Here is a 10,496-nt window from a genome sequence, read left to right on the forward strand (position 1 = left end):
ATGAGATTTGGAAAGAATGACAAGCTTAGCACTAGGTTCATTGGCCCGTTTGAGATTCTTGATCGAGTGGGAGAGGTGGCTTACAGACTTGCATTTCCGCCGAGTTTATCAGTCGTGCATCCAGTGTTTCATGTGTCCATGCTTCAGAAGTATCACGGCGATCCATCCCACGTGTTAGATTTCAGCACTATCTAGTTAGACAAGGACTTATCCTATGAGGAGGAGTCGGTAGCTATTCTAGACCGGCAAGTTCGTCAGTTGAGATCGAAGAGTTTTCCTTCTATACGTGTTCAGTGGAGAGGTCAGCCTGCTGATTCATCAACCTAGGAGTCCGAGTCTGATATGCGGAGCCGTTATCCCCATCTTTTCCCCGACTCAGGTATTTCCTTCTTATGTCCATTCGAAGACGAACGGTTGTTTTAGAGGTGGAGGATGTGAAGACCCGAAATGTCATCACTTGTTTTAGAAATAAATTTAGTGTTCCAAGTCCTAAACCTCCTTTTTACCTCACCTCTATTTGCGTCTGTGGTCCGGACCAATATCCGGAAAGCCTTTTATGTGAAAATATGAGAAATAGAAATTTTCTAGAGTTAAAATTTTATTATGATTGACTTTGGTCAACATTTTAAGCAAACGAACTCGGATACGTGTTTCGACAATCCCGAGAGGTCCGCAGTAAAATGTGGGACTTGGGCGTATGCCCGGAAATAAATTCCGAGGTCCCAAGCCTTAGAAATTAATTTTTGAAAGAAATTGTTTTGCTGAATTATCTATGAAATAAAGAAATTTTTGAAAGAAATTGTTTTGTTGAATTGTCTATGAAATAAAGAAAAGAATTAATGTTTGAAACCATTGGTATCGGGCCCGTATTTTGGTTCCGGAGCCCGGTACAAAGTTGTTATAGTATTTAAATGATAGCTGTGAAATTTGGTGAAAATGGAGTTTATTTGACTTGAGTTAGACTTCCGGTTGAAGAGTTATAAACTTTAAGTGTTCTTAATGAAAATGATGAGTTTTGAGGTTTAATTCATGGTTTTACATTTTATTTTGATGATTTGATCGCATGAGTAGGTCCATATTATATTTTTGAGTTAGTATGCATATTTAGTTTGGAGTCACGAGGGCTCGGGTGAGTTTCGGATAGGTTCTGGGATATTTTAGACTTAGAAGATACATGTTGCAGGTTCAGAAAAGTTGCAAATCTCTGAACCAGCCTGTGCGGTCCGCAATGATTTCGTGCATCCGCGGAGGGGACTTTGCGGCCGCACTCAATTTTGTGCGGTCCGCGGTGGAGCTCCGCGGCCGCAATCCTTTTTGTGCGATCCGCGAAGAGGGTCTGAGAGGGGTATATTTAAATGGGACTTTCAATTATTTTTTATTTTTCAAAACCCTAAAAACATATGAGGTGATTTTTCAAACAACCTTTCTTCCCCAAAACACTAGTAAGTGATTTTTAACTTATTTCTTTCACTCTTTAACTTCTTTTTACAAGATTCATTCTAGAATCTAGGGTTTTTATGGTGGAATTGAGAATTTTGGGTAAAACCTAAGAATATTAAAATTTGGGGATGTAGACCTCAAATTGAGGTCGGATTCCAAAACCAATTATATATCCGGGCTCGAGGGTGAATGTGTAATCGAGTTTTGGTTCGAATTTCGGGTTTGAACCAAGCGGGCCTGGGGTCGATTTTTGACTTTTTGGAGAAAACTCTAGAAAACATATTTTCATGCGTTGGAATTTATTCATTTAGCATTTTAACTATATAATAAGTGAAAGTTCTCACGTACGGCGAAGGGCATTTTTGTAATTTAAGGCATTTCAGTTGCTTTCATTTGTAAACACGTGTTATACAGGTGCCACTTTCTTTAAGCCCTGTTCCTAATTTTACTCTTCTATGTCACACAGCTTGTTTGTTTCTTGGGTCTCTCTGTGTATATATCATTTTTGCCTTCTCCATTTTTCTTTGTTTGGTTTTTTCTTTGCTCAATCACATTCTTTTGAAATCTTCAGTTTATTTTGCTTCACTGCGTTCTGCCCGTTGCCGGTGAGTTTCGATTCTAGTTTTTGAGTTTTGGGATTTCTTTTAGTTGATTTCTATTTGATTAATTTGATATTCTTTCAGATTTGTTGGTTTTTTCTGGTATTTAGGTTATAATCATTCTACATGCATCGAATTTTCACTTTATTGACAATGTCATCTCCATGGTTAGCTTCTTTTACAACTTAAGTATACCCTCTGTTGTGTCTATTCTCCGTGGTTTTCCCTTTTTATGGGTCTTTTGATTAAATTTTTATTTTTTAATTTTGGATCTTTATTCAGATTTAGTGTTTCTTCTCTTTGTCCTTGACGTGGGTATTTTCCCCAAAAAAATTGTTGATTCTCATGTGTATGCACTTACATTTACTATAAGGTGAAAGCAAACAATTGCAAAATATAGTTACTAGGAAGCAGCAGCCGAAGTTTCATATCTCAAAATTTGCTCTACCGGAAAAATTGCCATACAGTGTAGTGCGGGTAATCTCAAGTTTAATTTTATGTTTTAATCATATATTGGAATTAGCTGCTGCATTTAATTATGTGTCTCAATATATCTTAGATTTTTTCAAGTACATGGTTCTTATTTTTCAATATACATGTTGGTTCTGCTCTTTAGTCTTTTTAAATTTTTGGGTGAAAATAGTTGATATCTATTATTGTCGTCGTACTTCTAAACTTTTACCTGTTATAAAGACAAAAAGACAATATAATTTTTAGTTTGATAAGGCTGACATTGATCTTTGTGACATAGGGTCAGACGAACAACAAATAAATCTATGAATTATAATTAGTTTGAGATAGATTTTGAAGATGTTGTACTCCAAGAATGTGTAGAAATATGTAACTAAAATAAAGAGAAAAATAATCAGCTTTATTTCATTTAGTATATTTATGGTGTTACATTTGGCCTATTAAACACTACAGACAAACAGCTCCATTTGCTTACTTTTTTACAACTTTGATAAAACAGCAAAAGTTGATTTAAGGCTAAGTCAGTTGATTATTAGGCGTTCCTACGATGCGCATGACATGCATATGCTTACAAATATACATGACTTAATATGGTACAAGACAAGCCAAAAATGATTCAACTCATCATCGTTTCAGCCTCCATTCCATCGGTTAAAACACCATAGAAAAACTTATGTCAGTCTTGTATTTTTTTAAGAAAAAGATGATGTGAGTTGGTATGTATCACCACGTGGTCAGTTTATGAAGAAAGGTAATAAGTTATAGTTTGAATTACCTCGATAAGTACGGTGGCCATCAAAAGATGTATACACAATTTACAAACTCAATATCGAGTTGCAATTTGTTACATACTTCCAGCTGAATTTCTTTGACAAATAAGACAATAAAGGTAAGGTAAGTTGGTATGAACAATATAATTGAGTACAAAGAGTATTTGTATGCTGCTTAAACAAATAAAACACAAATAAGAAAATTATTGCACCAAAAATGCACTAATATCGCCCATTTACCCTGCATCAGTTGCCCGTTAAAAAAGAGACGTCCTTTTACACGACATCGATTTGTTATTTACTAAATCCAGAAAAGAGGAGTTTTCTATTAAGTCTTATTCGTTTTGTTTCCATTTTATGTTGTTTTGCCAACCAAGAAGCCTAAAATACTTTCTGAAACTTTTCAGGAAGCAAAGTAGCTACATCACACGTATGTAAAACCTTGCAGTATATTCTTGGATATAGTGGTCTCAAAACAAAAGGTACGTTTTTATGGCTATGAATTCATAAAAAGACATCCGACAAGGTCATCAACTATTTGAATTCTCATTTATCTAGATGCAAATATAAAGTTTGCAACGTTTAAACAAGAGATTGGAATAAGCATGTTTGGGGAGAGAAAAAGGAATAAATGATCCAAGAGACCCCATATTCCTATCTTGACAACTACTTTTCTGTTTATTCAGTCAATTACAGATGACTACTCTGTTACAGGTAGACTACTGGACCATAAAGTCAAACAGTCAATAACTCGGCCTAGGAGTGTTTGAACTAGAGGATCTTTTATGATCTACCATCAGGAACTCAATCCAAAAGTGTTTGAACTAGACTATCTTTCTTGATCTACCATCTAACTTAAAAAAAATTTCCTGAGTTTTTCTATTTTTAAAATAGGCAAATATGTGATGATTTTTTGCTTCAAATGCTATCGATCCAAAAGATAAAATATATTATGCTGGTAATACAAGAAAATATGGTCATTAATGACACAATAATTAGTATTTTTCTTCTTTTTAAAACAGAAAGTATCATTTTCCCTATTTTATAAATTTAGTGTAAATGCGACGATTAAAGTCTCATTCTATTTTGGTGTTTTCTCCTGAGAGATGAGTTTGACTTGATTTTTCCTCAAAGATTAAAGTGAGTTGCATTTTTGAGGGAAATACTTATTCGAATGAACATATTTTCTTGAAAAATAATTGTTTCTTGAGCGAATTCTCGATTTAGCTGAAGAGTTTAATGGTGAGTTTGATCTTCCCTTCAAAGATGAATCTTGAAGAGGCCGTGATGATAATTGCTTTCCTGAGCTATAAAATTATTTGAAAACAGAGACAATCAAACCCTTATATATCTTGGCATGGTAAAACCACAATAGTATGTGATTTGAGGCTTTTCTATCACATGCAATAGTTTCTCGCCCTATAAGAAAAAAAATTGAGTCTCAATTGTTTTCTTGTTAAGTTCTTGTTGGACTCTTAAAAATATAGACCTACGGATTGCGATTACTATATTTCATCTGTGTGCATTTTAGTAAATGTTAATTCCACCCTGGTGGATAAGTCTTGATGGTTGGATATTATCATTATTTGAGGTTCTTACCTCTTTGTTTCTTTTCCATCTACAAATTACTTAGTTAGCCATTGAGAAGCATCTTAGTGAAAGGTGCATTTTGCATTAACTAGATTGGTGTTTCTAGATCTATTATCAAGTAGTCATTGAGAATAAGGTGAAACTAAAGTTTACATATCTGGAAAACGAGAATTCACAACTATTGCGGCTGGCGCAATGCTACCGTGATACCAGTAAGTAACATTGATTACCGAAGTCTTATCGATGTATATATAAAGCATTAGCGATACCATTCACATTCATATATTGTGAAAGTGTATATTCGTGATTTATAATTTCTGGTGCACTGGAGAAGGTGAATCAATTCATATATGAAGATACCAACTCAATATCTTCTATCATTTAAAGAAAATTTTGTTTTATGTTGAGTGCACTAATATCATACGACATTGAAAGTTGGTTTAGTATTGCTTAGATCCAGGTTGTTCATAGGTCCCCGTTTTTTTTTAAATATTCGTTCTCCGATCTTTTACAGTGTTTGAGTTTAGAAGACCTTAGTTTATAAAGGTTTTCTGTAAAATTCTATTTGTCCCATTTAAAGCCATTGAAAAGCATATAACAAGTGACAAGTGTCTGTTTAGTGAGATCCTGGAAGAATAAAATGCTTCTCTAGCTTACATATAGGTATATCTTCTCTCTTGTGATAATTCTCTATACCCCATCTTTCAAGGATGTGAGTAATCATTTTTCAATTCGAGGTACTTATCAATTAGTTAAGGACTCTTCCTCAGACAGCATCTTCCACTTTCAATTCAGCAACAGTGATAATTCAAGAGACTGTAGAAGTATGTCATCTGTGTATGAAGTTTTTCTTTAGATTTTGTAAAGATTCCAATGTCATATTTGTAACTGTTGTATCAATATCTCTCAACCAGGCAAGGTAAACGATTCAGAGCTCCGAGAAAAAGCTATTTAGAGGTTGGAATAGTCGTTGAAAATTAGAATTGCTGCAAATAGCTCATCTCTCACAATGTATATTTCATAATATTTTGAATATCATGTAGAACTTTTTTCCAGAATGCATGAAAAAACTGTGAAGTGTTAACATGTTGTGCACATTGAATCAACTTGATAGTATTACTTCCTTTCTGGTGATTATACTATACACTTTAAGCAAGTATGATTTTTTTTTGGTGTTGAATTTTTTAAATTAATCTTGTAGATGTGCCACAACCAATGGTGTCGGGCATAAGCCCGTGTGATCCACGGGCACCGGCCATCTAGTATTGATATAATTAAGTAATTTGTGGCTATATACGAGCGAATTGGTGGTGGAATCAAGAGGTAAAGCGGTAGTTGAGGCATGAATTGTATTCGTGGCATCGAGGTAAGTGTTTGGTCTAACCTTAGCTTGAGAGATTAGGAGTTGTGTCCTATTTGCTATGTGTTATTTGTTGAGTACAACGTATAGGCATGGTAATGAGTGTCTATACGTTGGAGTCAAGCATGCCCGTGAGTCTTACATTATGATTATTATGACTCCGTTTGTATTGTTCATGCCCTTTTGTGATGATTTCGATTGTTGAGCAAAGTTTGTGGGAGTAATTGAGGTATTTGAGTATTATAGAGCATTGGTTCATGTTGTATAGTGAATTGTGGAAGTATTATTGGCAATTGAACCTTATAGAGTATTAGCTCAAGTTGTGAAGTGAATTGTGAAGTAAAAGTGGAAAAAAAAAATTATTATATTGTCTCACTTGCCGGGATGTTGTTGTTTTAATGCTATCTCCCTTGCCGGGATGTTGATGCTTTTGATATTGTTCCCTTGCCGGGATTTGATTGTTGTACTATTGTTCCCTTGCTGAGATCTTATTGTGATTTCATTTATTTCCTTGCCCCTATTGTTTGTGATTGTTGTTTGAGTGAGGAAGAGTGTTAAAGCACGAAGGGTGATGCCGTGTATTGTTTTGGTGAGAGAGTGTTAAAGCACGAAGGGTGATGCCGTGTATGGTATTTGTGAGGAAGAGTGTAAAGCACGAAGGGTGATGTCGTGCCGCACGATATACAATTCCATGCCGATTATATTGATATTATGGTGAGGATGAGAGTAAAAGCACGAAGGGTGATGCCGTGCAGTTTATATTGATTCTTATGGTGAGGACGAGAGCAAAAGCACGAAGAGTGATGTCGTGCACTTGTCTGATTTCTGATTCTTCTTGATAATTGATATATGGAGTTCTTTGTATTTACTTGTTGTCTTTCTATTTTTAGTTGATGGTTCCCCGCAACATGTTTCTCCCTCCCATCCTTAATTGTACATTCCTGCTTTTATTTTTCGATGTATATGATTTAATTGCACATGTTTATTTGGTAGTTTGGTCCCTAGCCTCGTCGCTACTTCGGGGAGGTTAGGCTAGACACTTACCAGCACATGGGGTCGGTTGTGCTGATACTACATTCTGCATTGTGTGCAGTTCCCAGTGCAACAGCTTTTGGACCTTAGCTTGGGTGGCTGCCTTTAGTCCATTCGGAGATTCCGAGGTAGTCATGTAGGCGTCCGCAGGCCTTGGAGTCTTTTCCTGTCCCTTTTATTCTGTTTCTTTTACGTACTTCCGAAACATTATTGTAATAAATCTTTCGGACCTTTATTTGTAGAATTCCTAGAAAGTTTGTGGATTTGTGGCACCAGTCTAGGGTAGTTCATGTATGGATTGGCGTTGGTATCTTTATTAAAATATTATTATAGTCTTTCGCTTATAAATTTCGTTGTTTTATCTAATGTTGGCTATTAATTATTAAAGGATTAAATGGGAAAAAGGTAAATTGTTCAAAAAGTTGGTTTGCCTAGCTTTCACTAGTAGGCGCCATCACGACTCCCGAGGGTGGAAAATTCGGATCGTGACAATCATATCGAACAATATTCTTAATGTAAATATAAAAATAAAACATGTCAATCGAGCGCGTTTATGAATCATCACTTCGTTGACAACATATTTGATAGTAATTATGGATCAATTTTTGTATCTTGGTAATAATTTTTGTAGACAAGAGGGGTTGCTCTGATGGTAAGCAACCTCCACTTCCAACTAAGAGGTTGTGAGTTCGAGTCTCCCCAAGAGCAAGGCGGGAAGTTCTTGGAGGGAAGTATGTCGGGTTTCTATTTGGAAACAACCTCTCTATCCCAGGGTAGGAGTAAGGTCTGCGTACACACTACCCTCCGCAGACCTCATTAAGTGGGATTATACTGGATTGTAGTTGTTGGTAATAGTTTTTGTAGAAAAAAATAAAGATAATGTTCGAGTCAACTTGCATATTTCAATATTTCATTGGATTCGTATTACCTCTCAGTATCGCGTATAATCGAAAAAATCCGCTTAACAGTAGTGCTTAGTTAGATTTGTAAATATTGCTGATTATCAATACACATTAATTACTTGAATGGAATACTTTGTGTATTTAACTTTTTTAAAGGGGTTGCATCTATGTTTAGTTCTGTACCTTAGATAAGTTTGTAAAATACAAAAGAAACATTTACATATATAATTATGTTTCTTTGCATAATTAATAACGAGTAAAGACGGCGTATGCGAACATTAATCTTTAATCATATTCAAAATGTGCATCGCAAATTGATTTACTACATTTTGACTAGTGAACAATTGCATTTTGGTAATAGACATTTTTTGAAGATTGATACGGATAGTGTACACAACAACACCAAGAACAACCCAGTATAATCTCACTTAGTGGGGTCTGGGGAGGGTAGTGTGTACGCAGACTTTACCCCTACCCTGGAGTAGGGAGACTGTTTCCAAATAGACCATCGGCATCCTTCCCTCCAAGTCCAAGAACTTCCCACCTTGCTCTTGGAGAGACTCGAACTCACAACCTCTCGATTGGAAGTGGAGGTTGCTTACCATCAGAACGACCCCTCTTGATACGGACAATGACATGCTTTATATAGTTTAACTTGTTTTAATATCTTATTTTCAATTTATTATTTCTTTCAATTGACTTAATAACATAAAAAATTGGAATTTTTACACAAATAAGTGGCTAAATTCATTATTTAATTTTCTAGCCAATATATATAAATTATATATAATTATTATATTTACTGGTGGGAATGGCTATTTATGATACCAAATTGGTATCAAGTCGAGTAATGGAACAGTGATTTGAAAATAAGAGAAGAAGAAAGAAGAGGAGAGAAGAGAATCAGAATAAGAGAAATTATATTTGTATTGTGATAATTACATAAGGTCTCTACTAAAATCACCCTACTTATACTAATTGACAATTGAAAGGAATTCAAAATAACAGGTGCATAAAGTGTGACTCTCTTAACTAACTTTTTTGCCAAACTGAAATGTGAAAGAAGAGGTCCAGCTGCCATTTGAATTTGTCTAGTCAACTGCCTAATCAGCTATCCACGTCACTTGCAACTGATACCAAATTGGTAGATGGGACGGTGATTTGAATATAAGAGAAGAAGAAAGAAGAGGAGAGAAGAGAAATTAGATTAATATTATGATAATTGCATAAGGTATCTATTACAATCACCCTACTTATACTAATTGACAATTGAAAGGAATTCAAAATAACATGTGCATAAAGTGTGACTCTCTTAACTAACTTTCCCGCAGAAGTGAAATGTAAAAGAAGAGTTCTAGCTGCCGTTTGAATTTGTCTACTCAGCTGCCTAATCAGCTATCCACGTCACTTGCAGCTGTTATTTTTGTATCAATACCTCCCTGATGAGCAACTCCCTTGTCCTCAAGGGTGAAAGAAGGAGACTTGGTCTTCAAAGTAGCGACAACTTCCCATGTTGCATATGAACTGTCCAGATACTTCCATTTGACCAAGCATTGGGAAACAACCTTGTTGCCCTTTTTTAAGAGTCTTCTGGAAAGTATAGCTTCCGGGAATGGACATAAGGGATTGGAAATATCAATGACAGGGGGGTGAACGATTTCAGAAAGAAGGCCATAGCAAAATTTAAGTTAGGAAATATGGAAGATGGGGTGTACTTGGACTTTAGGAGGTAAGAGTAATTTGTAGGCAACAAAGCCAACTCTTTCTGCAATTGGATAAGGGCCAAGGTGGATTGCCTGTAGGCTTGTAGTTTAACAAAAACCTTATGCCAATAACAAACTTTTATCAGTTCTATGAGCATTAGCCTAGCTTTGCATCCTCTGATGTGCTCTAGCTAAATGAAACTTTGCTAACTGCAATTTAAATTCCCTAAGCAATGTAACTTCTTCAATAGAATCTAAGGAGGAATCACCGGGAAGATACGTCAAATGTAATGGAGGAGAATAGCCATATAACAACTCAAAAAGGAAAGTTTGAATGGCATAATGAGTGCTAGAATTATACCACCATTCTGCAAAGGGTAGGAAAGAGGACCAATCAGAGAGAGTGTCTCCACAGATGCATCTTAGATAGGTCTCCAAACATATAATCAAGACCTATGTTTGCCCTTCACTTTGAGGATGATAAGCAGTAGAAGTCTGCAACGTAACACCATGGACTGGCATGAATACTTGCCAAAAAAGAGCTGATGAAAATGGGATCCATATCACTAGTGATTGTGGTAGGAAAGCCATGAAGCTTATTGATATGATCCAAGAATATAGGCACCAAT

At 35.6% G+C, this 10,496-nt stretch overlaps 1 long non-coding RNA gene across 3 annotated transcripts; it reads left to right on the top strand.

The window, feature by feature from the left end:
* Positions 1-1,895: 1,895 nt before the first annotated feature.
* LOC104233414 (uncharacterized) lies at positions 1,896-7,610 on the top strand. 3 transcript variants are annotated; one of them, XR_011401143.1, is made up of 5 exons: positions 1,906-2,206; positions 2,413-2,516; positions 3,688-3,762; positions 6,072-6,236; positions 7,324-7,610. It is a non-coding gene; the product is annotated as an uncharacterized lncRNA (long non-coding RNA). The 3 variants fall into 3 exon arrangements; XR_712641.2 differs by having other exon boundaries at positions 1,896-2,516; XR_011401142.1 differs by having other exon boundaries at positions 1,906-2,516; positions 5,785-6,236.
* Positions 7,611-10,496: the final 2,886 nt, after the last annotated feature.

The sequence above is a fragment of the Nicotiana sylvestris genome, chromosome 7, assembly GCF_000393655.2.
Source record: "Nicotiana sylvestris chromosome 7, ASM39365v2, whole genome shotgun sequence".
NCBI lineage: Eukaryota > Viridiplantae > Streptophyta > Magnoliopsida > Solanales > Solanaceae > Nicotiana > Nicotiana sylvestris.